The 25864-nt window shown below is 42.1% G+C and overlaps 1 protein-coding gene and 3 non-coding genes across 4 annotated transcripts in view; all 4 read right to left on the bottom strand.

Moving 5' to 3' along the window:
• Positions 1-25864, bottom strand: part of ydjc (YdjC chitooligosaccharide deacetylase homolog) — a 74565-nt gene that overhangs the window by 43824 nt on the left and 4877 nt on the right. The window lies entirely within an intron of this gene.
• On the bottom strand, positions 17536-17611 carry mir130b (microRNA mir-130b). The gene has a single exon (NR_049577.1). It is a non-coding gene; the product is annotated as a microRNA mir-130b (primary transcript).
• mir454 (microRNA mir-454) lies at positions 19668-19770 on the bottom strand. The gene has a single exon (NR_161933.1). It is a non-coding gene; the product is annotated as a microRNA mir-454 (primary transcript).
• Positions 25541-25613, bottom strand: mir301-2 (microRNA mir-301-2). The gene has a single exon (NR_049621.1). It is a non-coding gene; the product is annotated as a microRNA mir-301-2 (primary transcript).

Below are 25864 nucleotides of genomic sequence, written 5' to 3' on the forward strand. Positions count from 1 at the left end.
TTATGGTTAATTTTATCAGTCAATGAACCTTCCTTTTTGGAGAAAACAGGAATATCCAGAGGGAACCCATGGAGACCATATACACACTTCCTGCATAGTGCACCAAAGCTAACCACTGCCCCACCATGCTGCTTTATGTGGGTATGTACAAGAACGATTTGGCACCCTGAGGTGACCTAGCCATGATTTGCATTGGAGCGGTTTGGGGTGGTTACACCACTAGTTGCACTCTTGTTCTGTCTGCACTAGAAGTGCCCAAATTGTGATTTAAAAATCAGAATTACAGGTCCTCCCCTAGTAACTTGTGCGGAGCTGCTGTATGAGGCGAGTTCTCAATTTACATCGGCAGCAGCACCCCTGGGTATGTAAGAGTGGACACTGGAGTGAGATGCCTACTGTATAGTGAGATAATGAGAGGGGTCTTATACCAAAAGTACCAAGTACCAAATGTTCTTACTAGTAACCAAAAGTCAAGTGTAAAAAGACTTGCAGAGCAACATCATAAAAATGAATGGTGGTGCCAAATAAGGGCTAAGATTGCCTATTAGGTACCCTCTATGCACGCTATCAGCTTACAGAAGGCTTTATTTGGTAGTAAATCTTATTTTTATTCAACCAAAACTTGCCTCCAAGTCAGGAATTCAAAAATAACTACCTGGTTTGGGGGCACTGAGAGCAACATCCAAGGGGTTGGGGAGCAACATGTTGCTCATTGGGCCACTGGTTGGGGATCACTGCTTTAGGGTAATGACACATGAGGAGACTGGTTGCCCTGCGATTAATCTCCTCTAGCAGTGGCAACTAATCTATTAATGCTATAGGTTCTATATGACACAATTCACTTCTACAGGTTTTATAACTATAGTATTAAAAATACTGTCTAGGCCTGGGAACCTGCATAAATGATCAGGACTGTTCTGTATTTCACATCCAGATATTCAGTTGCAGATATGCCTGGGTCCAAATATTTCAACCCTGCTTTTTTTCATTCTTTAACCACCTCATGCATCTTATAGAGGATTTGGTCTTTTCCCAGAATCCCTAACAAACAGTGTGTAAGGTGATTTCTTGTCTTGCAGTTAAACTTAAGCTGACATTAAATTTCCTTTCCATTGCAGAAGTGAGAGGGTTACAGCACCTTAATCATACTTATACATGTATATATTAATACCGGAAAGCAGCAAGGAAGTCATAAAGTATTGTTTAATCATGCTTTTCTGTTACTCTGTGCATGATTAAAACACCAAGCAGCAGAGCAAGTGTTACATGTTTTTTTAAGGTGTTTCCTCCTATGTCTGTTAATACCCCAAGGCACCAATACATGAGATATTTTTATCTATATACATCCAAGTAACCATGCAATGGTTAAATGTACTGTAATTCCTTCTCTGTGTATTATATCCCAAAGCAGTAATGCAATGGTTACATTTCAAGTTACTTTTAGTGGTTTTTTTTTGGTACGTCTATATTGTACTGAAGTTAACAGGAAGCAGTTATGTTTTTCTGAGAGTACCAGGCCAATACCAAATGAGGTGGTTTCCGATGCCTAGGGGAAGACAAAAAAAAAGACAAATGGCTGTAATTGTTCGATGAGAATCAGCCTCACCCATGTGCTCCAGTCACAGCTATTTCTATGTGCTTCTCTCATGGGCAAATCCTAACATTTTGTATCTGCATGTTTTACTTGGGAAAAGACTGTGACAACAGCAAACAGCAGAAAATCTGCCATTTTCCACAAGCCTTGCAAAGTATCTTAAAAGATTATTTCTACTATAAAGAAAAGTTCAGTTAAAGGGTAAGTAATACCAGGAACTAAGGCTGATGCCACACGAGGCATTTTTACGCTGCGTATTTTCTAATTTTCTCAGCGGCTGAAAAACGCCCGATATCATCATCCATAGAAATAACTTGAAAAGACTCGAAGCAAACCACACAATGCGGAAATATGCTAGAAAACGCCTTAGCACGGATTTTTCAAGCGTTGGCCAAAATACACCAGTATTTGCACAGCAAGCGGAAATACGCAGCGTTTTTTACTATTTCGCACTATTAGCACCATGGAAATGGGATTTGCTATGTCACCAGTACTAGGCTGAAAAACGCCATAGTCAGGGGCTGTGGGGCTTGTGCGGCGTTTTGAGGCTGAGAAAAAACGCAGCGTAAAAACGCCACGTGTGGCATCAGCCTAAAGGGAACTGTAATGTTAGTCTCTTTGTCCATTTGTCTGCTGCATTTTTGGCAGTGTTGTCTTTTTTCAGGTAGGGCTGTATTACCTATAGTAGCAATGATCAAACATATTGGGTGGGGCTTTGTTTAGACACCCGATTTAAGGTGATTGATACAAAAAAACTTGCTTCAATGAAAATTGAAAACAATATATATCATTCTCATTTTTGGTGTTACTGGTTATGGTCTAATTTGCAATCCAGATAAGTTATACATCTATGAAACAGTTTAATTGATATACAGGTATAGGATCCCTTATCCAGAAACCCATTATCCAGAGAGTTCCAAATTATACAAATATACATGCTTGATTCTTTTTTTTTTTTCTACACAAAAATGCATCCATCCACATCTGACAGCCTGATCTTTTGGAAACCAGTTTTTTTAATTCAAGATATTCCTGCAAGTCTATCATTTAGAGCAAGAATATGGATGAGTACTTTTTTGTGTGTCTTCGATGTGTTCAATTCCATGGCTTGATACAGAAGGGTGGGTGGCTGTATCAACAGGCCACATGTTGGGTCTCAAAGAGAAGCTTAGAACAGACAAGTCTAAAGACTACTGCTCTAAGGTAAAAGAGAATTGCCCTAAGGGTGAAAACATACAGAGCTACTAGTAGCAGCTACTTGTAGTGGCTACTAAAATAGACAAATACTGATTTACTGACAGTTGTCTCTACATGTGTTTTAGCAGAGGCAATTCTCAGTATTGTCTATGGCAGGGTATTTTCTGGTGTTTAGCAGCTGTGAAAAAGTAGCAGCTACTAGTAGCTCTGTATGTCTTCACCCTAACAAAACAGCCTTATAACTGACTTCCACAAGTTAATTATTAAACTAATACATTTTACTCAATATCTGGATGAGGTGTTTTGAAATCTGAGAAAATCATTAGAAAGGTTGGAACCACAAACAAATGTGTAAAATGTTAGAAACTTTAAAATTAGGGGAAGAAAAATGAACTCTAAACAGCCAGACAGATGCTGATTTTAGTAACATATATTACATTTTCTTTCATTATGTAAAAACAGTTTTTGGGTGGGGGTCTCCATTTTGACGCTCTTTTTTGTGCGACAATTCAAAAAAGTTGCAGTTATTTTGCAACAAGTCAAAAAAGTTTTGCTTTTCCCAATCTTTCTGCATCTTTTTCCCGCACTTACTGTTTCACTTGAATTTTTTGAAAAATGTCTGATATTGTGACATTCCTAAGGGTGAAGACACACGGAGCAATTAGTTTAATAATTACTGCACAGAGTACACTCACTTCGTCACAACAAAATCATGCGCGCAATTTTGTCCCAGGGATTAGTCGCTGCGACTTTTCAGAAAGTCGCACCGACTAATCACCCCATGTGTCTTCGCCCTAAGTGTCTAGATATCTCAGTGTGCACTGTTGATTCCGTTGTCAGGAAGTGGAAGTTACTTCAAACCACCCAGTTCCCCTGTCCTCAATATCGAGATCTGTGTGTTAGGGCAAAGACACACACGGCGATTAGTAGCTTTGACTTTTCAAAAAGTTTCTGCAATTAATTGCCCAGTGTGTCTTCACCCTAAAGGGTAGCATAGAGCATGTCTGCAGTTTGCCAAAAGGATGAGAATGAAAAAAATGGTGGTCAGATGACAGCAAAATAGAGATTTGTGGCCAAAGTGCAAAGCCATTTGTGGTGCAATTCTAACACTGTGGTGTAGCACCTATTCTATATATGCTGCCCCTCCCAATGTTCTCAACCAATGTTTCCTCTTAGGGCAGAATCACACACAACGGATCATCCACAGCTCTGTGTAGCCAAGTAAACGGAGTGGAGCAGAGAAAGCAGGCATCTTCGCACTGATCTACTCTCCACTCACTGTAGCTGCACTTAAGCTGAAGCTGTTCCTCTCGGTGCAGCTACATAGAGCTGTGAAAGAGAGCAGATGATCCACCGCGTTACTCTGGCCTAAGATGAGAGCTTGTATATGTGCACACAGCCAAGACGACAAGTTGTGGTGAGCACACATAAAATTTTATGTGAAACCATTTTATTACTGTCACAACCAGTGGCCTAATCATACTAGCATGGCAACCAGAGGGCATACCTCCCAACATTTGAAAAGAAATTACGCACGTATCACAGAGGACATTTTTTGGCCACGTCCTTTTTTTTGCGACTGCCACCCCCTCCCATTTTGCAGAATTTGGCAGGTTATTTAAAGTTTGTACACATTTCTAGGGGTTTTGGGGCCTTGTTTTATGTTGAAAAAAAGTTGAAAAATTCCCCTTTAAGCTGCAAGTCTCGGTTCCCCCAAGAGACCTGTTCAGCTTATTAATTACAATTGTATCTCAGTGCAGGTGTAGCGTGTTAGGTTTTCTGGGCTACATTGTATTTTTTTAGCGGTGCAGGTTCAGTACAGGAGATTAAAGGGAAATGAGGGACTTTTCAGTAAGAATCCGGGACTGCGGGTTGAGCTGTCAAAATCGGGACTGTCCCGTGAAAATCGGGACGGTTGGGAGGTATGCCAGGGCCACAAATTAGTGTCAGGAGACACTGGTCTTGGTGTTTGGAGTAGAGACTTTGGAGGAGACTGGCTGGGTAACAGGCAGACAGGGAGTCATTAAATAACAACAGAAAATAGATTTTAGGGCTGTGGTGCACACAGGAATTCTCCTTTCCTGCAGTTCACAAAGAGCCCAAAAATACCTTCCTCTCTAGAAACATAATGGCAGGCACAGAAAGAGTTAACTGAAGGTAGGCACTGGCAAAACAAAGCAAGGCAGGGAAAAAGTCCAAGGGTAAGTACAGCAAAGATCTAGGGCTCGTACTGCATTAGATTTTGAGGCACGTTTGATCGCACCTAAACATATTCACTAACTGATTTCATTAACCAGTACCTGGTTGTACTCACTAGTGTTCAGTGTTGTATTTTACTCCATTAGCGTATTTATCACAACATGCTGCATTTTCTTGTGCTTGAAGTGCATTCATAATCCAGTAGAACAGAGGGTTGTGTTTCAAACTGACAAAACGCACTTAGTTGCGTCTTAAAAAAACACATATAAAAGCAATATATGTGTTTTTTGCACTCCACATACAATTGTAAATGCATTAAAAAAGTATACAGGTAACAGGTCTGGCAGACATAGGTCAGTGTAGGAACAAGACTGAAAAAGAGCACCTATCAATGAACTGCCAATAAACATTGGTGCCAGTGTGCTTTAAAGGTTTGTGTTTTGTGTCAAACAGGCACATACTATACCCCCAGAAAATCCTTGCCATCTAGGGGGCATGAGCAAGTTATCAGCATGATAGCGCTGACATTACAGTGTCATGCCAGGTTCTTAATGTCACCACCAAGCACTGGACTGGTGCCTGTGAAAATGTTGTGCTTATTCTGACCTATTAATGTCTCTGCACACAGGTTTTTTTTTTTAAAGTTTGCATATAGCTTTAAAATCAGGAAAGATAATTTTTGCACACACAGCAAAAAAATAAAATAAAATAATGGGGAACATTGATCTCAGTGATTCAGCCTGGACCTATGTAATGAGTATTCATTCAATGCCACAGGTGAGGATAAACTAAGGTCTAATAATCTGCTTCTGTAAAGAACAATAAAAATTTATTTTTTTTTTCCATATAACTTTTTTGTGATAAAACATCTTCTGTGTTTTGCATATGAGCTTGTCCTTTGTTGGTGTTGTATTATTACCATTACCATCACAGGTAGTTACTATGCCTCAGACACAAACAACATATTCTTTTCCCTCATGGGATGACTATCTTTTAATGGATATCATTAGCTTGTGGTGATGAACTTAGGGTAGATCAACTGTTTGCTTGAAGAGAGTATAACAGTTATTTCACAATGCTCATATGCAGAAAAAAAGGCACCCATTCTTCCTAATGGGGCTATACTAACACAGGTGCATGCAACACAGGTGAAACATCACATGCTGCATTCCACCTACGTTCAGCGCTTACATGCACCTGTGTTAGTACAGCTTCATTAGAAAGAATGGCACGTGTTTCTTCTTGTGCTGCCCTGTGGCTGAACGCAGGAGAACGACACATCAGGGGAGCGCACAGGGTCGGACTGGGCCACCAGGACACCAGGAAAATACCCGGTGGACCCCAGCAGCCCAGACCCGACCCTGTTGCCACTTCTCCTGTCCATCAGCGATGTCCACCCCTGATGTGTTTCACATACGGGGAGGACTTCGGGCGAGGGGGTGGTTGTTAGGGGTGCGCAGCAGGGGATGAGTTGGCGGAGGTACCTTGAGAGGGTGCAGGGTCCACCCAGTCAGACCCTGGGCATACAGAATGCTTGTGATGACGAGCCCTAGAGAAGTCATATTTGAGGGAAGATTTGCAGTGTTATGCAAAGGAAATGCTAATTATCCATGGATGTAGCAGGTATTAAAGGGATGAGGTGGCAACCCTACCCACAGCAAGTGACCCATGGTTGTGGCCACTTAGTATAAGAAAAACCTGGAGAAAATAGGAAAACCTGGAGGGGACTGTACTGTAACAGCACACTCTTATCTTGCTCTTGGAAAGGTGTTTGTTTTATCCAATAGTGAACAAGTATGGCCCTTTTTATGGTGTTATTACTGGCACACTATCCCTATAGTTTGCCACAAGTTCTCCTTACTCCTTATTGTTCTAAGTAAATAACATTAAAGTGATACTGACACAAAAAAACTACTTATTAAATTATGAATCTACACAAAGTTCCCTATAGGTCATGTTGATCATTTTTGCTGATAGGGCTGCTTTTGTAAGTAATTGGTACTTGAATTTCTTAAACCTGACTGTTTTGCCAACCTGACTGCCCCTTCTCAGCCTGTCAGTTATAGCTTTTAATGCTAATGTGCTACTGCTGCACAAATATGGCCACCCCCTCATAGGGGAACATGGGGGATCAGATAGGGAATGTAAAAGCTTCAGAAAATACTTTTATGGCAAAATTATAAAGCTCATACAAACACAATGTTATGATAGATTTAAAAAGGATTTCATTTCTGGTGTCAGTATCTCTTTAAGGAGAAAACTAGGATTATATACTGGCAAATGAAGAGGGGATACATAAATTGCATTATGTGATAGCAGCACTACCATGAGGATTGTCAGCTGCTGTGTAGAGGTACCCAAGCTTTTTCCCGGGGAATTATGTGTGAGTGTTGTGTGTGTTAGCCAAGAATTGCTCTACAGTTGTAAAACTGGTGTGTTTTATTCAGAAACACTACTATAGTTTATATAATAAACTGATGTGCAGCCATGGGGCAGTCACTATTATGATCAGATTTATATAATGAATAAAGTACCCCCATTGTAAAATATAAGGATATAATAAGTGATAAAACTTAAAATGTCATAGAACTCCAAAGTAACTTAATATCCTGCTATTTTACAGCAGGGGGTACTTTATGTATTATAATACACAAGTTTCAGTAAGTTATGTGACAAAAATTACATTGCTAAGCACTTCTTATAACTGGTAACATCACTAAGCACCATTTATAAGGATATAATTTACAGCATATTTATGACTGCACAGCAGCTATTCAGTCTAAATAATGGAGAAAAGGCACAGGTTATAAAACAAACAGTACTTATGACATTGAAAAATTGAAAGAAAGCAGGAAGGCTTGAAACAAACCAGTAAGAAGAGAGGGGAAAAATGCAATGTTTTTTAAATGCTACAACAGTTCAGGCTTCTGTTGTAAATTAAAGCAAACTGCTAACTTAATAGACTAAGGGCTCATACTCATGAGTGTTCCTTCCTGCCCTCCTGCTGTGGTGGTGTTCTCCTGTGTTCCACTGCAGGACAAAACGCAATTTGTTCTTTCTTAGGTGCCTCTACTGAGACAGGCACATATAAGCACCAAACGCAGGTGGAATGCAACATGCTGTGTTCCACCTGCGTTTGGTGCTCACATCTGCCTGTGTTAGTACACCCCCATTAGGAAGATTGGGATGCACTTTCTTCCTGCGGTGGAAAGCAGGAGACCACCACACAGCAAAACATTAATACTGCACTTACAATTGTAGCGTTGGATCAGGTCCAGAGGGGGCTCATCACTATTGTAGCTAGCTACTTCGCTCACATTTTAAAAAAAATGAAAATTTGGTTTCAATGCCAGACGTGGTGAAGGGCAGATATTTTCGGCAAGCGAAAAAGCGCTTGCTGAAAATACCGCCCTACGCTACATGTGCCTGCACCGAAATGAATGGGATACGCTCGGGTGCAGGCACATGTAGCTGAAATACGCATAAAAACGTGAAACTTTCAAACTCTCGCATTTTTATGCGTATTACCCCTACATGTTCCTGCACCTGAGCGTATCCCATTCATTCAGGTGCAGCGTTTTTCCACTTGCCGAAAATATCCACCCTACGCCTCATCTGACATCAGCCTTAAAGTTGCCAGAGGTGGCTTTTTGCCACCTGAGGCAAGGTTCAACACTTTCCTCATGGCATGAGAGCCTTGTGCAGGGGAGTGCAGGAAGGAACACTCGTGCGTAAGAGCCCTTAGAGAAACCTGTACATTTATAGTCTAATGGGCTGTACAAAAAAATAATGGCTTGGCAACCCTGATAGAAATAATCAGTGTGTTAAACTGTTCATACCTAGTTCTTCTGGCCTGGTACTAAAATGAGTGGTTGGCAGCCAATGTCTTCCTGTACAAGCAGTTTTAACAGAAATTGAACACACACATTTTCTCAGTGGGTACTAATCACCTCCTTTGCCTGCAATGGCAGTGGGCTAAAAGGGATTGTGCAAACGCTGGGCAGGTGATTTTTGCTTGAAAATGAGCCATAGACTAGATACCAATTGGCTGCATCAGGGAAAAATGTTTGGGCTTGTACTTCCGGTGTTTTGTCCTGCATTTTCCTGTCATGGAATATGTGTTTGCGCTGACACAGGTGGATGTAAGCACAGAGCACAGGTGGAACACAGCATGTTGTTTTTCATCTGCATTTAGCGCTTACATGCTCCTGTTTAAGTATGGGCACATCAAGAACAACTGTGTTTTGTCCTAACAATCCCACATAATGTCCAGATATATGCAGGTGCAACACAACTCAGGCTCAGTTCCCAACTAAGCCCAAAGTACACTGGAGTTCTGTTTTACACAGTCTGGATTTGTAAAGGCTGCTACCCTGATATATGACAAGGAGGCCTCTCAGGGGAATATTAGAGCAAGTTCCACAATTCACAATCTCAAATTGAGACAGACTGATAAAAAAACAGTTCCCCCGTAAAGTGTATCTCACTCACCTATAGATTGATCCAAATATACTCAGGCACCCTAAATACATACTATAAGTTTGGAGTGGAGGTGACAGGGACCCCATTTCATGTTTTCTGGGAATCTATTAATGAGGTTCTTACCCTACAAATGCCTGTGTATCTGGCTGGGGAATACCCAGACAAATTTACAGCTTTCTGGGGTCCATGGCTAGGACTGCCTGAGACAGTAGCAGACTTGGAGTAGTCCCTGCCATATGCCTGATGGGTAGTGTGAGGGTTCATGTAATGCTTATTGATGTTGATGAGTACTATACCCATATGCACTCTTCTTTGTGACTGTAATGTTGGCATATAGTATTTGCTCACAGCTCTTGTATAGTATTGTACTTTACTGCAATTGTACCATTTATACTGTAATGAAAAGCTGGCCATACATGTTCAGATTTTAGTATTCTACCGACAAACGTTTTGAAAGATTGTACATTTAAATGCAACATTTAAATCGCCAGATACACAATACATGCACAGATTTTATCATTATCCAACCAAAATTTTCTAACCTGTCTGATCTACTAAACAACCGATGGCCATGGTGCGAAAATTATTGGGACAATAATTTGGGGCCACACAAGGTCAGAAAGTGTACTAAATGTAATTTATTAACTTAGATTATAGTGGTGCATGTATGGGCAGTTTATGGCAGCTCTATTCTTTCTATCTCCTTCCTCTCTTTATCTTTTTATTTTGTTTCCTATGTTATGTAGAAAATTGCAAAAATAAATACCTTTTAAAAAATCTAAATTCCCTGAATTATTCGCCAGCCTAGTCTTAGTAAGTAATAAAAGAGATACTCAGAATGTTGCAATACATAACTATTGAATTTAGCTTAAATATAAAAATACAATGAATTTGTTTTTCTTTAGAGCCACCAAACGCCCTGTGTGTTGGAATATAAACGGTTTCATTCCAGGAGACGTGTCGCAACAGACGTTACATTCTTTGTGCTACTGAATGACCTAGCTGCCAGCGATCCTGCAGGGAAATAGTACTTATCAGTCTGTTTACAAACAGCAGATATCATTGAAATATATTTTGTTGTTTTTAATCCTCCATTTCTGTACCAAACATAATTATATAATTTAAAGCTCAGGAGCAAATAAATAACGCAGAGGTTAGCGCCGCGACTATTTACACCGTACTGTCCCTTTAAATTGGCGCTTGTATTGTTTGTAAATACAATGGAAAGGAAACGTGGCTTCCTACATATCTCAACACTGGGAGGTCACCATTTCGTCTCTGATATTTCTAATTTTTTAATCAAAGTCTTATTTTAATTCGCGAGAACATCAAATAGATCTGATAAGATGCAAAGAAAAACTCCTGGGAAGATACATGGATTAAATGAGTGCATCGGTTATATGGCAAGAGGGCTACCAGACCCACCTGGGAGCCCGGGCACATCGCTAAGGGCACGCCGTAGTGGCTGGGCAGGAGGATCTTGCAGGTTTGGAGATCAACCCCATCATAAGGGCAAACAGTTTCTAGAGCTTTGCTCTGGTTAAGCAGCTGCAACGGCGCTAAAAGTCAGTGTGGCGATACAATCAGTTTCAGTGTTAATTACCCAATTTATCTTCTGCGGAACCCAGCGGTTTTGGGGGATTTTACTAGCTTGTTACATACGTTAATATACAGAAATGCCCCGGGCTTCTGATTGGCTGGAAAACTGTCCATCACTCATCAGAAGACTTCAGAGAGGGGCTTTCCCATCGTTCACTGCACAGGGACCCCTTCCCCCCACTTAAGGCTCCTGGGAAAGGAATTCCTCCTGCAGGACCAGTCTGCACCCCCCCCCCCCCCCATCAGCCCTTCCTCCCCTTTGTCTCTCCTCCCCCTCCTCCTCCCAGGCAGAGGATGCTCTGGCTGCGCATTCCCCTCCTGCTCCGTACGAGCTTTGTTCCAGCACAAGACAAGGGGGGACCAAGCTGGTATAAGTTATGAGTTATGTGCCATACTACCCTGGCAGTGCACCCAGCTCTGAGCCAAACATGCAATAACCCCGAAAATGGAAAAATCATTATATTTACATTGATAGCAATGTAACGTGTATATATATATATATATATAGATAAATCAAGTATGGTGTCATAGAAATGGAAAAACCATGTACGTTTTATAATCGTGTTGCCCAACACATTTAATTCTAGTTGTTGTAACACTACAAATCCCAGCAGGAGCTGCAGCGGGAGGCTGGAACTTGTAGTTTCCAACATCTGGAGAGACGCTGCTTTGCTGGTAATGGATAAGTACATGAGTCACTTTATGGGCCAGTGGGTGGGCACAATGCCGGGATACCCAGCCGTAGAGCCAGTGCCAAACATGGGAATCCCGGGGAGTATCCCAGACGTGGGGTTTGGCGGTGCTGCCTCTGCGCTCGGTAAGGAACTGGCACTACGTGCTCCTCTGAACGCGCTGCGGCAAAAAAAAGGGCGGCATCGCACATGTACAATGTTCTGCCACATGCAAGAACCCAGTATTTTATCATCCTAACACCGCTGCCTGATGTATGACCCAGCAGTGGCACACAACCTGGCACTCTCTCATGTATGTGCCTTCCCCCTGCCTCAAGGTATACTCCCGCACTGGCATTTTGCCTGGCATCATGTGACCATATATGACCCAGCATTTATTGGAAGCCTGGCACCCTCTAGCTATGCATGACACTGCATATGTACTGTAGCGTTGGGGTTGCACCTAGTGTTTGATCTTTGGCTGGCACCCCTGCATTTCCGCTTAGCTGGGCATTGTCCATGTTGGGCATTTATACCAAGCATTGCTTTCCCTGCTCTATGTGTAACCCAGCTTCTGTACCTAGCTAGGTAACCTATGCCCAGAGTATGACCTAGCCCGGCACCCATGCCTGATATGTAATACAGACTTTGTATATTATGCCCTTTTTATGTAAACAACAGTTTTAGTCGCTAGGCATATGATTAAAGCTCATGAGTTTGGCCATTTGTATGTGTCTTCCCCTTGGTCTCTACACCAGTAGTTATAATACATTTTGTCCATTAGAAACATCACTAGTGATTCTTCATTTTAGAGGGAAGACACACAGAGCTAGTAATAGCAGCTACTAAAATAGGCAATATCAATCATTTACAGATAATTGTTGCTATCTGTGTTGTAGCAGAAGCAATTCTCAGTGTTTTCTATGGCAGGGTATTTTCTGGTGTTTAGCAGCCGTGACAAGTAGCTGCTACTAAGTAGCTCTGTGTGTCTTCACCCTAAAGTGACACTTGGTGGCATGAACTATTAAATAATGTTGTGCAGAAGAGGTTGTACCCAAAGCAATTGGAATGTCAGGGCCAGGGGCTGTGATTGACAAGCAGCATCTACAACCAGGAATGGTGAGCGATGTAAATACTTGGCAATACTGGTGTCCACAAAGGGGCGCTACAATGTAAGGGGCACTAATAATTACATATTCATAAAAGAAGAGAAAAAAAAGTGCAGAGCAAGGGGCGAAAGCACAACCCTGCATGCAGGAGATTCGAAATGTAGGGTAATAATAAAGAATAAAGAAAGTGTATATCAATGGGGAAACGGGTATTTAAGGGCAAATAGTCAGGAATAGGTGTCAGTTATATCAGCCTGGTAATATTAAAGTAAAATATCGGCTCAGGAAATGATTTCAGTGACGGGCAATGGCACTGCAACAGTTGATGTACTACAACTCCCAGAAACCATAACTGGCAATATAAAATCTGACCAGAATATCCTTAACAGCGCTGGGGGTCTTTATATAAACCATGGCTACACAAGGTCTGGACCTCCAGCTGCTCTTAAACTATAACCCTTGTCTGTCAGTGGACGGTTGTAGATGAAATTGAAAAACGCCTAGAGCCGCAGGTTGAAATGCCCTCATGCAGTGTCACAGCTAGTAGCCCCTTACTATACATCCCCTCTTACTATACACCCCCTCTTACTATACACCCCTCTTAGTATATACCCCCCTCTCATTTCCACTACATCTTCCCAGAGGCCGCTCCTGGTACATCATTCCTCACTTTCTGCACATCCCTAAGTGGGCACAGGAGAGGTCACTCACTAAAGTGTACAAATGTACAAAGATGGAGGGCTAAGGGTTTTCTAAACCTGTCTTACAGGGAATGGCAAATCCGTGTTGTTTTGCCTTTTTACTGTATTTAATAGGCATATGTGCCCCTGCACACCCCTGTTGAACAACCTTGTGCCTTCCATGTGTTTCCCTAGGCTGTAGGTTGCATTGCAATAACATCTGCAGTGCCCCAAGTCGGGCATCCTAGAATGCCACAGTCCATTTCAACTAATAGAGTTTCACCCACAGTGCATTCTCTGGAGGAACCTTTACATTTCCATAGATTCATAATTAAACTATTTACTCAAATGACACATGAGAACTACACAGATCAGCCAAAAATATTTGCTTTGCTATTTATACATTTATGTATCATTATGGAACGTTATTATAGGATAAATGCATTACACCTAAAATTTGGTTTGTACAAAGCGAATAATTTATCCAGGAACGTAAGGGTTCGATTCCTGTGTGAGCCCTGGGCAAATCACATCTGGCTGTGCCTCAAGCAATTTAATTCATGTAAATGGGCAACTAATGTAGAACAAGACTAAAGATCCTTGCAGGACAGAATGGGTGGATTTGCAGTATAATAACCGATTGTATCATAAGCTGCTCTGTAGGTTTCTGGCCAGCATGAAAGCTATTTGGGTGGTGAGTTCAGGATATTCTCTTCCGCATTCCTGATGTTTGGGTGGGGGGGACAGTCAGGATGTCCTAATGAGCGCTGGGCTGGGCACCTTAGAAATCTGGGATGTAGTTTGTAATCTGTAGCAAATGAGAGGCTTTTAGCTCTAATGAAAGTGTGCTCATAGGTATGATTTTAAAAAAATACTTTTAAGACGATTGTGAGCACCTAAGCTACTTGCCAGGAGTGATGCCCACTTTCCGAACCATGCAGGCAGGGCATCCAAAGCAGATCGTTACATCCATCCCCCATTGAAACTCTTGGGTGCCAGGAAGAGGCGCCCCTATTGCATTATATATGTATTATTGTACGGCGTTGCCCCCCCTGGGGACTCTCAGGCGACTTTTTCTTATTGTCGGCTCTACAGGAGCTCTACTGTTGAGGAACAAATACTGCCCTCCCCCATGTGGCACCAACAACAAATCCCTGGAGCTAATAAAGTCTGCACCGACAGCTGCGACTAACATTACACGTCATACACCAATGCAGCCACTGACATTGATCAAAGTATGAATCCTTATTGGTCCCGAATTACTTTAAGCCGTTGATCACCCTTTGTATAAGATACATCTGTTAGGTATTGAAATGAGTTATGTGCAACCCGCTACCCTCCAGCTTGTATTAGACTACAACTCCCAGCACCCACCCCTTGCCTCGGAACAACAGCGGAAGAAGCGATTGCACTTCACATAGACCTCAGCGAGTCGCACTGGGGATGCATGGCTACGTGGTCTTTGTAATAACCCAGTTGCTTTGTTTGTTTTTTTTTTATTCCATTTTGTATTTTTTTCTGGTGTAGCAATCGTGATAAATCGAGGATTTGGGGGAAATGCACACGTTATCTTCTATCTATCGCTCTATTTGCATCTGAGGACATTTGCCCCATTCACCCAGTGACTCGTAACAGTAACCTCAGAAATGGCATTAATCCTGCAGGGGGTCACTCGCTGCATTAGACCGTAGATGGATTATTTCCCAGTAGCCTCTATTTACTTTTTACGTGTAATTGAAAGGACAGTAAATATTTTATATTTATATTGATTTTTGTATTAACATTTTGTTCTTTGTGTCCAGAACATGTGCTTCTTGGTGTAACTTGACCTTTAAATTCTATGGTTCGACCGAACTAAGCCTTTGCTTCCTAACTGTATAGCAATAATAAGGCAGAAGTGATAGTGCCATGCCATGCCATGTAGGCTATATAGGGAGCGGAGGCAATGGCAGTGTAGAGATTATTGTCTCACACAGTATGTGGTGCAAAATGTGCGGATACTTCAAATCTCCACATACATTTGTAAATTGCCAATATAGTAAATTATAGAGTTGTGCTTGGTTCTAGATTGTATTGAGCTCAGGCATTGGGCCCTGCGTGTCAAAACACTGCGTAACCAGGCCTCGCCATACACTTGCCTTGTATGTCAGTGCTAGGGCACTGCGGCATGTGAATAGAAGGAGTCTATTGGCCATGTAATAATCCCCTATACTAAGGACAACCACTCAGGGTTTGCCTCTTAATCAAAGTGCCTGCCATTTTATTTTGACTCCTATATCTTCGTTTGTAGAGGGAGGAGCAAGACTTGACAACTATCTGGCGTAGAACTACAACTCCCTGCCACCCGCACGAGTAATTATAGCAGGGGGGCGCTGGGAAATGTGGTTCTGCAAAAGCTGGTTGCTCAATCGACACTATAATATGAGCTTTTACTCAAGGGGCATACATTGTTACGTATAAATACAAAAGAACTTCTGTATGTGCTTACACGTCATCTCGTATTAATAAAAGATATTTGTGTGATGTTTTGCGTCATCTCTTTCCCCCTCACGCAAACTGACTGACTCGCCTATCTACCAGTAGCTACAATATCTGGGTCCAATCTACTCTCAGAGTAGAATGGTTAATTTGTTTGGCTAAGACTTGGAATGCCACATCCCAATACATCGCTGTAAGTGGCTGCTCACATGTGTGTGCTGATCTGTTGGGATCCACTGGAAATGGCTAAGGGATGTGGCTCTTTAGGCTGGTGCCGCAGAGCAGTATGGGAAAAGATGACAGTGCTAGAAAGTGGTGCCTTTGCGGCAATGTCACGCAGCTCAATATCCTGCAGATGTCCTGCCAGTGGAAGTGCTAGTTCCTCCTTGGATCTCCATGTCTTTTCCTGTTTCATTCACAGATTGTAAACCAAAGAAAGGACAAGTCATTGAGTCCAACCCCTCCCCCTCCTTTCTATACTATTTCTCTCTCTCTCTCTTTCCTCCTCCCAGCCCCCTCACCTCCAACCTGATTGACTCAGCAGCTCTGGGGATAGAGGGGAGAAAGGCCCTACGGGTCACAACCTTTCCAATCTTCAAAGAAGCAGCTGTCAGGCCTCTCACTGACCAGATCTGCCTGTCCAAGCCCGCAAGGTCTCTGAAAAAATAAACCCGACCTTCTAACAGATCACTCGTGGTGTATTTAAGTGAGTGGAAGAAGCCTTGGGTTTACAGTGAGCCCCATGCTCGAATCGGTGCAATCATGATAATGTTGCAGTGGGTGAGAGAGGGAGCAGCCCCAGCTGGGGGGAGTAGAGGCCGCTGCTGCTTGGGCCAAGCTGGTACAACCACGTGCTGTAGCCGCGGCCATTTTCTGGCGGAGCGCACGAACAGGCGGGATGAAAGGAAAAGCCTTTTCTCTGGCTTTTCGCTGTTTAAGACCCAAAGTGGGAGAGGCCGGGGTGCCGGGAATACACAGGGCCAAGTCTGAGCCGCCTACATGCCACCACACACTCGGGGGCTAGCCTGCAACCTCTCTAAGCGAAACGATTGAAGTTTTTTGCCTTAAAATGGCTTCCCATGTGCTGGCGGCCTGAACGAGAGAAGGCGCTGCAACTGCGTCCCCCAAACAGGCACATTCCTGCTATGTAGCACCCCTGACTCCTACCATTTAATTCTAGTATTTCTTATCGGTAGGAGGCGGTGGTCAGAGTGATATTATTTCTATGTTCTGTATATATAATGTGCACTCACCTACTACCCAACAACTAGAATATCCCTCCAGCCAGATAACGAACAGCCCCAATTATCAGTCGTGATTTTTCCTGAAATAATTCATAAAGACGCCACCATTGTTACAGTAACAGCTTTATTGAAACATCTGCCTTTGTACAAATTACAGAAATCATATGCCCAGGCTGGCAGCCCAGCAGTGGAATCCATGTTGCAGTATCGGCGGGAGAGGGGTGCGTTTGGGGACGTGATGTTCCACTTCTGTTCTGCAGGGCACGGTGCTTAGATCAGCTGCAGACTGATGCCCTTTCATCATTGCACTGCTTTATTCACTGCCACAGTAGTGCAACAGGGAAAGAGTGTCAGGCGGCCTGGGCACCCACTTACTGCCCTGCTGGTGGCACATGAATGCTTTTCTAGAGAGGGAGGGCGGGCACACTGCATTGCACCCCGCAGCCAGGACAAGGGGGCATCTCTCTGGGAAATGAGCACGTTTCAGAGACATATATCTATATAAATGTAGCTGTTATACAGAGGTACAGATACAAACACTGTATATTATTGCTAGCGTTTTTACAAAACTCATTTAGATGTATTTACATGTAATCTAGTCCAAACTAAGGCATGGGCATTCCACGGTTCTTAAATACATTTAACATATATTTACTGATGACAGATTGTATTGCAGGACCTGCACTGCTCCCTAGGCACATGTTTACACGATGCAGCCTTGGGACACTGGGTGGATACCGCTGCCTGAGTGAATAGTGTGCGGACACATTGTTACGGCCTGTAATGAAATGGTGCCGGTAAAGCACGGCGATGTACTAAATGTATAGAAATATACACAGGGCTGGCATAAGCACAGTGAGCAAGTCCCATGGTATCAGTGGAGCAGAGTAGGCAGAACCCCAAGAAGGGAAGCGGAGATGCAGTGCCACGTGTAAGTAATGGAGCCTGGAGCACGTATAGCCCGTACGGTATCATACACAGGAGCGGGCTTGGGTGGGAGAAGGGCCCAAGGCTGTGGTCCCACTGCTGCCTCTTGCCTCATTAGGAGAGTCGATACAAGCTTCTCTAACTTGAACTGATGTTATCGAGTCAGTGTCTGGTCCCCACCCACTGAGCCCTTTTCCTGGGCCTCACAGGTCCCAAAAGACATCCACAGACCACCTGAAAATAGTAGGAAAGGCCACCCACACTCTTACTCTGCCAACCCCTCCTATCCCTCTCTTCCTACTCCCTAACCGTCTGTTCCCACTGCCTTCCCACATTCTGCCCCAGCCACCCTCTCCCTCCATATTGCCCCTCCCCAGCACATTTCAATCCTGTTCTTTTCTCACATACCTCAGACCAAACAGCTTATCACGTGATCCCCAATTACTGAGGGTCCCTAGGAGGGCTGCACCGTGTAAGGAGGGGGGTGTATGGAGGGGTGAGCGAAAACAGCTCGATTTAGGAACTGGGATGGTGGGAGGGTGCTGTACATATACAATTTTTTATGTTCTTACAGAATCATGATGGCTGATGCAGGCAAGGAAATACATTCCTGGCTTTTCTTTACTCTCTATTTTTTTAGGACGTTTAAAAGATATTATATAAACAATACAACTAAAAGTAGGAAAACTAACGACTCACAAGTAAACCGATACATTTTTCACGCATTTAGATACATAGCTTGGCCAGTCACCAAAGCCTGTATGTAACAATGTAGCGTGTTACATACAGCTGATACAATGTTACAAACAGCAAGAAGAACCCAAATGTGACACATTTAATACAATGAAGTCTGAAAGCCAACTTCCTACGGTGCCCCGAGTTAAGTTAAACCCGAATGTATTTACAAACGGCTCTTGGCATTTTAGCATAACTAGGGTATTTCATGCTCGAACTAAAAGTATACAGTGAGCAAAGAACATCAACGAATTACTCTTTTGCCGTTTTAGTCCTTTTTATTTCAAGTAAAAATGGCACTCCCACTTCAAATAAAGAACTGAATTTAAATAAAGTTTAAAAGGAGAAAAGTGGCACAGTTAGTAAACCCCATATTAACTTTTTGAACCAAGAATGCACTCATCTTGTATGCTATACAGGAGGCAATTTGCTTCAGGAATTACATATGGATTCTATTTAAAATTTTGTAGAAATGTAAATCAGTGGTATGGTTTTTGCATTTTTTCTTTTAATTTCTGGGTATTTACATTATCTGCAAATATGTTTTACCACTACTACCAATGACATAATTAAATAAAGTTATCACTATGCAATATTAATCAAACATTCCACAGCCATCACAATTGTGAATAATTGCCAACACGACACCCAAAAGCTGTAATAAATAACTCAGAGAAAACACAAAAATAAATGTTTAAATATATGTGATAGTAGACAGTGTTAACATCTTCTTGAGTTTGTTGGAAAAAGAAGGTGTCTCAAGGAAAAGACCCTATAAGCAATATTGCACTACTACTCCGAGCACAAAAGCAGAGGCAATATTGATAGGGTCACTTCCTTAAGGCTGAGGGCACTGGAACCCAACATACAACTGCCTGCAGCTTTACAAACCTCTTGTCCTGTGGGAGGCAAAATTAAAGGAGTTAGCATTTCACCTTTTAAGAAATAACATTACACACTATATACAAAATATAAATGACATTATCAACAAAAGATCATTAGGAAACAATGGACATACCAATAAAAAGTAGCTCAGGTGATAACATCTGCTTTGGTAAATAAGTGTCAAGCTGTAAAACAGTATTATTAAACAGAGGACACCACTTTCACCAATTGTAATTGTGTAACTTGATTACTAAACCAATTGATGGACATTAAAAAATGTTTCTAAATGCCAGAAAACTGAGTAAATTCTAGGTGTGGGGAAGTGTCTGTGGCCTCAGGAAACCATAAAATACATTTTCAGGATATATTCAGGAACAGTTAAATATCTTATTTTGGTACAAAGTGGTGAACACCAGAACAGCACACACACACTAGAAATTTATATATAACCTAAGTAAGGAAATTCATACATATCAGTTTCCAGTAGCAAATGAATGCAGAAATATGGGCTACTTTACCATTAAAAAACCCTTCTGCCTTGGCTGATGGCAGCTTTTTATTGATCCTGCGTGTTTAACCTTTCAGGAAATGGAGTGGAGGGAGAAGGGGGATTGTTTTCTCATTTTAAGACTACCCCCCCCCCCCCCCCCCCAATACCACCACCTACACCACACACTCCTTTCCACAGTGCACCCAACCCCCCCCCCCCCCCAACCGATTCAGATTTTTTGACACTTGATCCCCCTCCTCTGCCTTCCCTTTTATTCCTCCACTGACTGGTTTTCCAGCGGATTAAATGAAAGTGGAAACGGGATACAATCCTGTAATTCATGGATTCCTGGCTAATGTATGCATTCCACATTGATCTTACTATTGCATTAAAGATTCCTCACGTTCCACAGAACAGTGTGAAACAGGCCTGGGCTCCTTTGATGTCAGATCCCAGCCCAGCAGAAATCCCAAAACCAAGACACCAGAAATAACTGCTAAACTGCAAAGAGTCAATAATACTTCCTCTATTTGTCTGGATAGCAAAGGGTTAGTGATTATATGGAACACAGAGGATCTCTCTCTCTCTTTCTCTGGGTGAGCACAAGAGCCTTAAACTTGCTCCCATTAACCTTTGGCATAATTAGAGGAGATCGCCAAGGCAAGGTATCACATACATTGTCCCTGCATTCATAGGATAGCACCCACTGAGCAGGGGTAAATAAAATTCAGTGACCTAGGGCCCAGACCAGACACAATATCTACTACATTAAGACAGAAGTCAGGAATAACTTGTAACATTAATGCCTATAAATGGTGCTTAGTGATGTGACTTGTGTTGTGTCAAATATCTCAGTGATACATGAGTATTATATTAAATAACAGTCATGCTACATGTATAAAGATATCAAGTTCCTGCTGTCTGTCTCCCCCCTTAATATGGTATTATATATTTAAGGGAGGACAGTATGTATTTATTATGTTTTATTTAAATAATATAGTTGTGTCCTGGTGGAAAGTCATATGACCTAAATGTTGGATTACTCATTTAGAGAAATAATGTTTTCCTTGTGTGTACTATATTATATATATATATATATATATACACAAATAATCAATAGTCATTAAAATAAATCCACTTTTATTTTATAGGAAGGTATTCATTATAGTATCAAACAAGTAATAACCACCAATAAGGAAAGAGCCAGCCCATAGGATGAAGGGGGGGTGCAAAGCCATGGGCCCACCCACAAATAAGATTGACAGGTGTCACAGTGAGAGCCTAGGAGCAGAGGCCCATCTGTGTGCTTGCTCTGGGCCGTTTCCTTCATGTGTGTACAGCACATAGAACAAAGTGAGAGCAGTGCCTAATAAAGACATCTATTCCGAGAATGTGTTTGCACTTATTTTAACCAACTTTAAAACAAGAGATTAGCTAAAGTCTGCTATTTATACCCCAGGAGTCAGATCGTGTTCAGATATGTTTAGAAAGATATTCTGTCTTTATCACATTGCAGAAATGAGCCTTTGTCTGGTTCCAGGAGGGCCCGTGCTAAGGATATACTCTGTGCCTTGTATATATAGGAGCACCAGGCTGACATCATTGCTAGATTTTTCAAACCGCAAATAGTTTTTCACATGGCAGACAAACTACCCAATGTATATAAATTGGTTTTCTGCAAACTGGCACCCACACTTAAATGGCACAATTCTTTGCATCACTAATTTGGTCTCTGTAAACTTAGACCATCCTAAAATATACAGCTTGGAATGTGAATGGTCATCTGGATGCCAAAGGCTTCTTATTCCTGATGATAGGTTGCCCCTAAAATCACAATACTCTCATCTATTGATCTGGGGAAAACATAATTCATATATACACACACATATTTTGGATTTTAATAACAGAACTAAGCACTGTAGCCACGTTCATGTTCATGACAGGCTGAAAGCACAGTTCACTTTTTGGCACATCCAAATCTATTTATATAAACAGCACTTAATAACACTCCAGAGAGATGTACAATATTACAATGACAGGTTACACCTCATCTCAAAGCCTTGGTCAGGCCTCACCTATTGGTCAGTGTGTCAAGCGAAGGGGAAGGGCTAGTGTAGAGAATCCTCCTTTGGCTCTTGACATAATGCACAATGCACAAATGGTTAATTCATTCCTGTCCTGATTCCTCGCATTCCACCTTTGTGTGAGTAAATCTGTGCAGCAAGCTAGTACATATCTCCTGCGATACAGTGGATTCCTGTGCCATACAGGATCCAACCTGCCCAGGTGCAGAAATAGGGTTGCCTGTACACCAGCATTAAACACTCATCTCCCAGATGGGTAAGGATAGCCAAATGATGGATCCCTGCAAGTCCCATTAACATTAATGCTGCCCCACTAAGAGGGTTCGCCTGGAGACCTAACCCACGGCTCTGTAATAACTCCAATGCTGATTAAAGGCAAGTAAACCTTATTCATGAGTTTGTTACTCATCCCTTTATTTCCCAGTAAAGACTTTAGATAAGGGGCACAAGACATTCTTTATGTAAATAGTTGTATTCAAACATGATTAAGAGCTGCCAAGTTGTTCCATTTATACAGGTGAATGATCTGTTACAAGCAATATGGCAGCTTCAACATATACTTATACACAAAAATAGAAACAGTTTGTTATCATACTTCTAATAAAAGTACTCTTATCTCTACCTTAGAAAAGGATATAATGTCAATATGAGTAGCAAAAGTTATATTGTTATTTATGACACCAATTTGATTTGACAGTTTTGGTAACAAATTATAAAACAAAAGGAATCCAGCCCAGCTCACAAGGCCCAACTATACCTTTATCAGTCAATGGAAGCTACCATGGGAAATGGCATTCCAGGCAGGGTAAGAGGCACCAAGAACAGTGAGTTATGATGCAGTGTGTGCCTGCTGCCTGGGTGGTGAGCAGTATAATGGGCAAAGGGGCTACTACCTGGAGTAGCACAGGGCTGGGGGATGGCACGGCCCCACATACAGAGGGGGTCCCAAGCCCTGTCCCAGGCCGCTTCCTACGCATGAGGGCTTCTTTTAACAAGTTTATGCAACGACAGGATGAAAGCTCTCCCGAGGCCGCCCCTCCCCCCGCACAGCCCGACCTGATTCACTGCATTCCTCAGCCCACCCCTCCCCCCGCCGGGAATCCACGCACACATCTACTACACACACGCAGTGGGACACACTGTCGTCTGCACACACATGGGGAGGTACACTATCCAATGCAGCCAAATGCACTGCTCATACACACACAGTGGGAAAGCCTATCAAGTGCACAGCATTAGCAGTGCACACACACGGAATACGCATATACAATCCTCCACAAAATGCACACACACAGTAATATTCTATCCACAGCACTGGAATTGCACTGTACAAACACATGTGTACACTTAGTGCACTGAATATTAATATTTCTGTACACTCACCCATCTAGCCATATACACACACAGGGCTATAACGTGCTTTGCGCAAAAACATAAACATTGAATATGCTAACCGCATAAACAGCACAGGTGTGTATTAATATGACTATTATCTCTCCATTTATAAAGACAGACCAAGAAACATTACAAACACGTCCATACACAGGTCTCTTGTTCAATTCCATGTATACACAGCTCATATACATTGTGTTCCTATTCACTACACACGCAGAGCTGAGGGTACGCCCTCCTGCCAGCACCACTATATACGCCCACACTCACTTTCCTTGCACAAATAACTGAATAACTGGCCCCTGCTTGTTTTTCCTATGTTCTTCTCCCATATCACCCCCACCCCCCATCCCGCTTAGGTTAAAAAACAAGGGCTGAACTCAAAAAACCCCAACACCTAATTATGTCCCCAACCTTCACCCCACGCACTGACTGGCAAACACCACCTATGGCCTATTTGTTACTCTACAGAACCTTAAAAAGGAAAAGCTGTGAGCAGACAAGTGTTGTGAATATGCCAGTACATGATACCCCAGCCTGGTCTGTGGGGAAACACATTATTAGTAGGCATTTAGCAGATTTTGTGTTGGCCCCTGGTAAACCTTGAGCAGTGTTAGGGTGCATAATGAACAGTATTTGGGAGCATAATAAGTAGCGCAACTAACATTAGGGAGCAAACACCCTTGCTTTAAAAAAAAAAAAAAAAACACTCCCCAGAGAAGCCCAGTCACAATGTAAATATAACAAGTGAAACCCCCCCCCCCACACAGCTAGACCACATATAACAGATCTAGACTGTTGTAAATAATGCAGCAGCCTTATGGCAAACATAGGCCACTAGCCCAGTCGTCAACCTAGCTCTGCTCAGAGAACGCCACCAAAGCACCTTAGCAGTGGGTGTGGGGCTGTGGCACAAAGCATCGTATGTGGGCCACATTCTAATTTACTACAGTATGCAGCATTTACTGGATAGCACTGCACATTCTAGTTGGCCTTATACTACCTCTATCTTGCACTTTCCATTTTATTACCACACTAACTCATCTCATATAATACTTTCATACAGAAAATGTATTTTGTTCCACAAAATGACATTTGTTTAAAAAATTGAATACATAACCTTGAACCAATAAAAGGCACCCACATGTAGACTAGGGTTACAAAACAGATAAAACATTGTAGAAAGAAGCTGAGGGGCTTCCCAGCCCTGTGTGACCGATGAGAGGCTGGTGGCTTCCAGCCATTCCTGAATACACAAGAGCAGCAGGGAAGAGTATGTGTAATGCAGCGCCCAGCACTTAGTTCCCCATCCAGCAGCACACACTGCACTCACACAGGGGCACAAGGCTGAGACACCCAAACCTTGGCAAGATTTACCTCTTAAAATGCTCAACAGCACTGGCAGGGCAAAAAATTTGGAAATGCTGCAAACAGTAATAAAAACACAAAACATCTGATGTCACAATAATCGAATATCCTTACATATGCCATTATCCATATCAGCAGCTAAGGCTAGTGTTACAATGAATTTACAATCTCTTTGTTACAATTAAACACTTAAAAAGGGCCAGGAAATGTAATACATAGAACCATTTATTTATGATGTAACAGCAAAGGAACACAACAAAAACATTTTGAATAGGTTGAATTTAATAAGAGAGTAATTTTAGGAAGGAAAGGCATAGGCCATAAAGCAATAAGGGTTTATTTTCCCCATGCCAAGGGGTGGCTCTGGGCACTGACTGCATGTGCACAAAGCTGAAGTTGTGCTGGAATGAAATGCTTTGACAATACTATTGCACTGCTTCATTTGAGATCACAGTAGTGCAACACTGTCAGAGCAATTCACACAAGCTTACTATCACCCCCAATGGGTAAAACCAGCACAGAAATTCACACAAAAGGACTCCACAAAATGTAATTTGCAAGCCAAGAAGCCTGGATATCGTGTACAAGCCTGTAATTCTCAAGTTACACCATTATCTGCAATATTTATTTATTTCAGTTGTATTTTTGTGTTTGTTTTGTTTAAAGCATGGAAAATTATTATTTTGTGTGGTTTGATAAAGATTAAAAACTGATCACATTAAATTTGTCA

The sequence above is a fragment of the Xenopus tropicalis genome, chromosome 1 (genome assembly GCF_000004195.4).
Source record: "Xenopus tropicalis strain Nigerian chromosome 1, UCB_Xtro_10.0, whole genome shotgun sequence".
Classification (NCBI taxonomy): Eukaryota; Metazoa; Chordata; class Amphibia; order Anura; family Pipidae; genus Xenopus; species Xenopus tropicalis.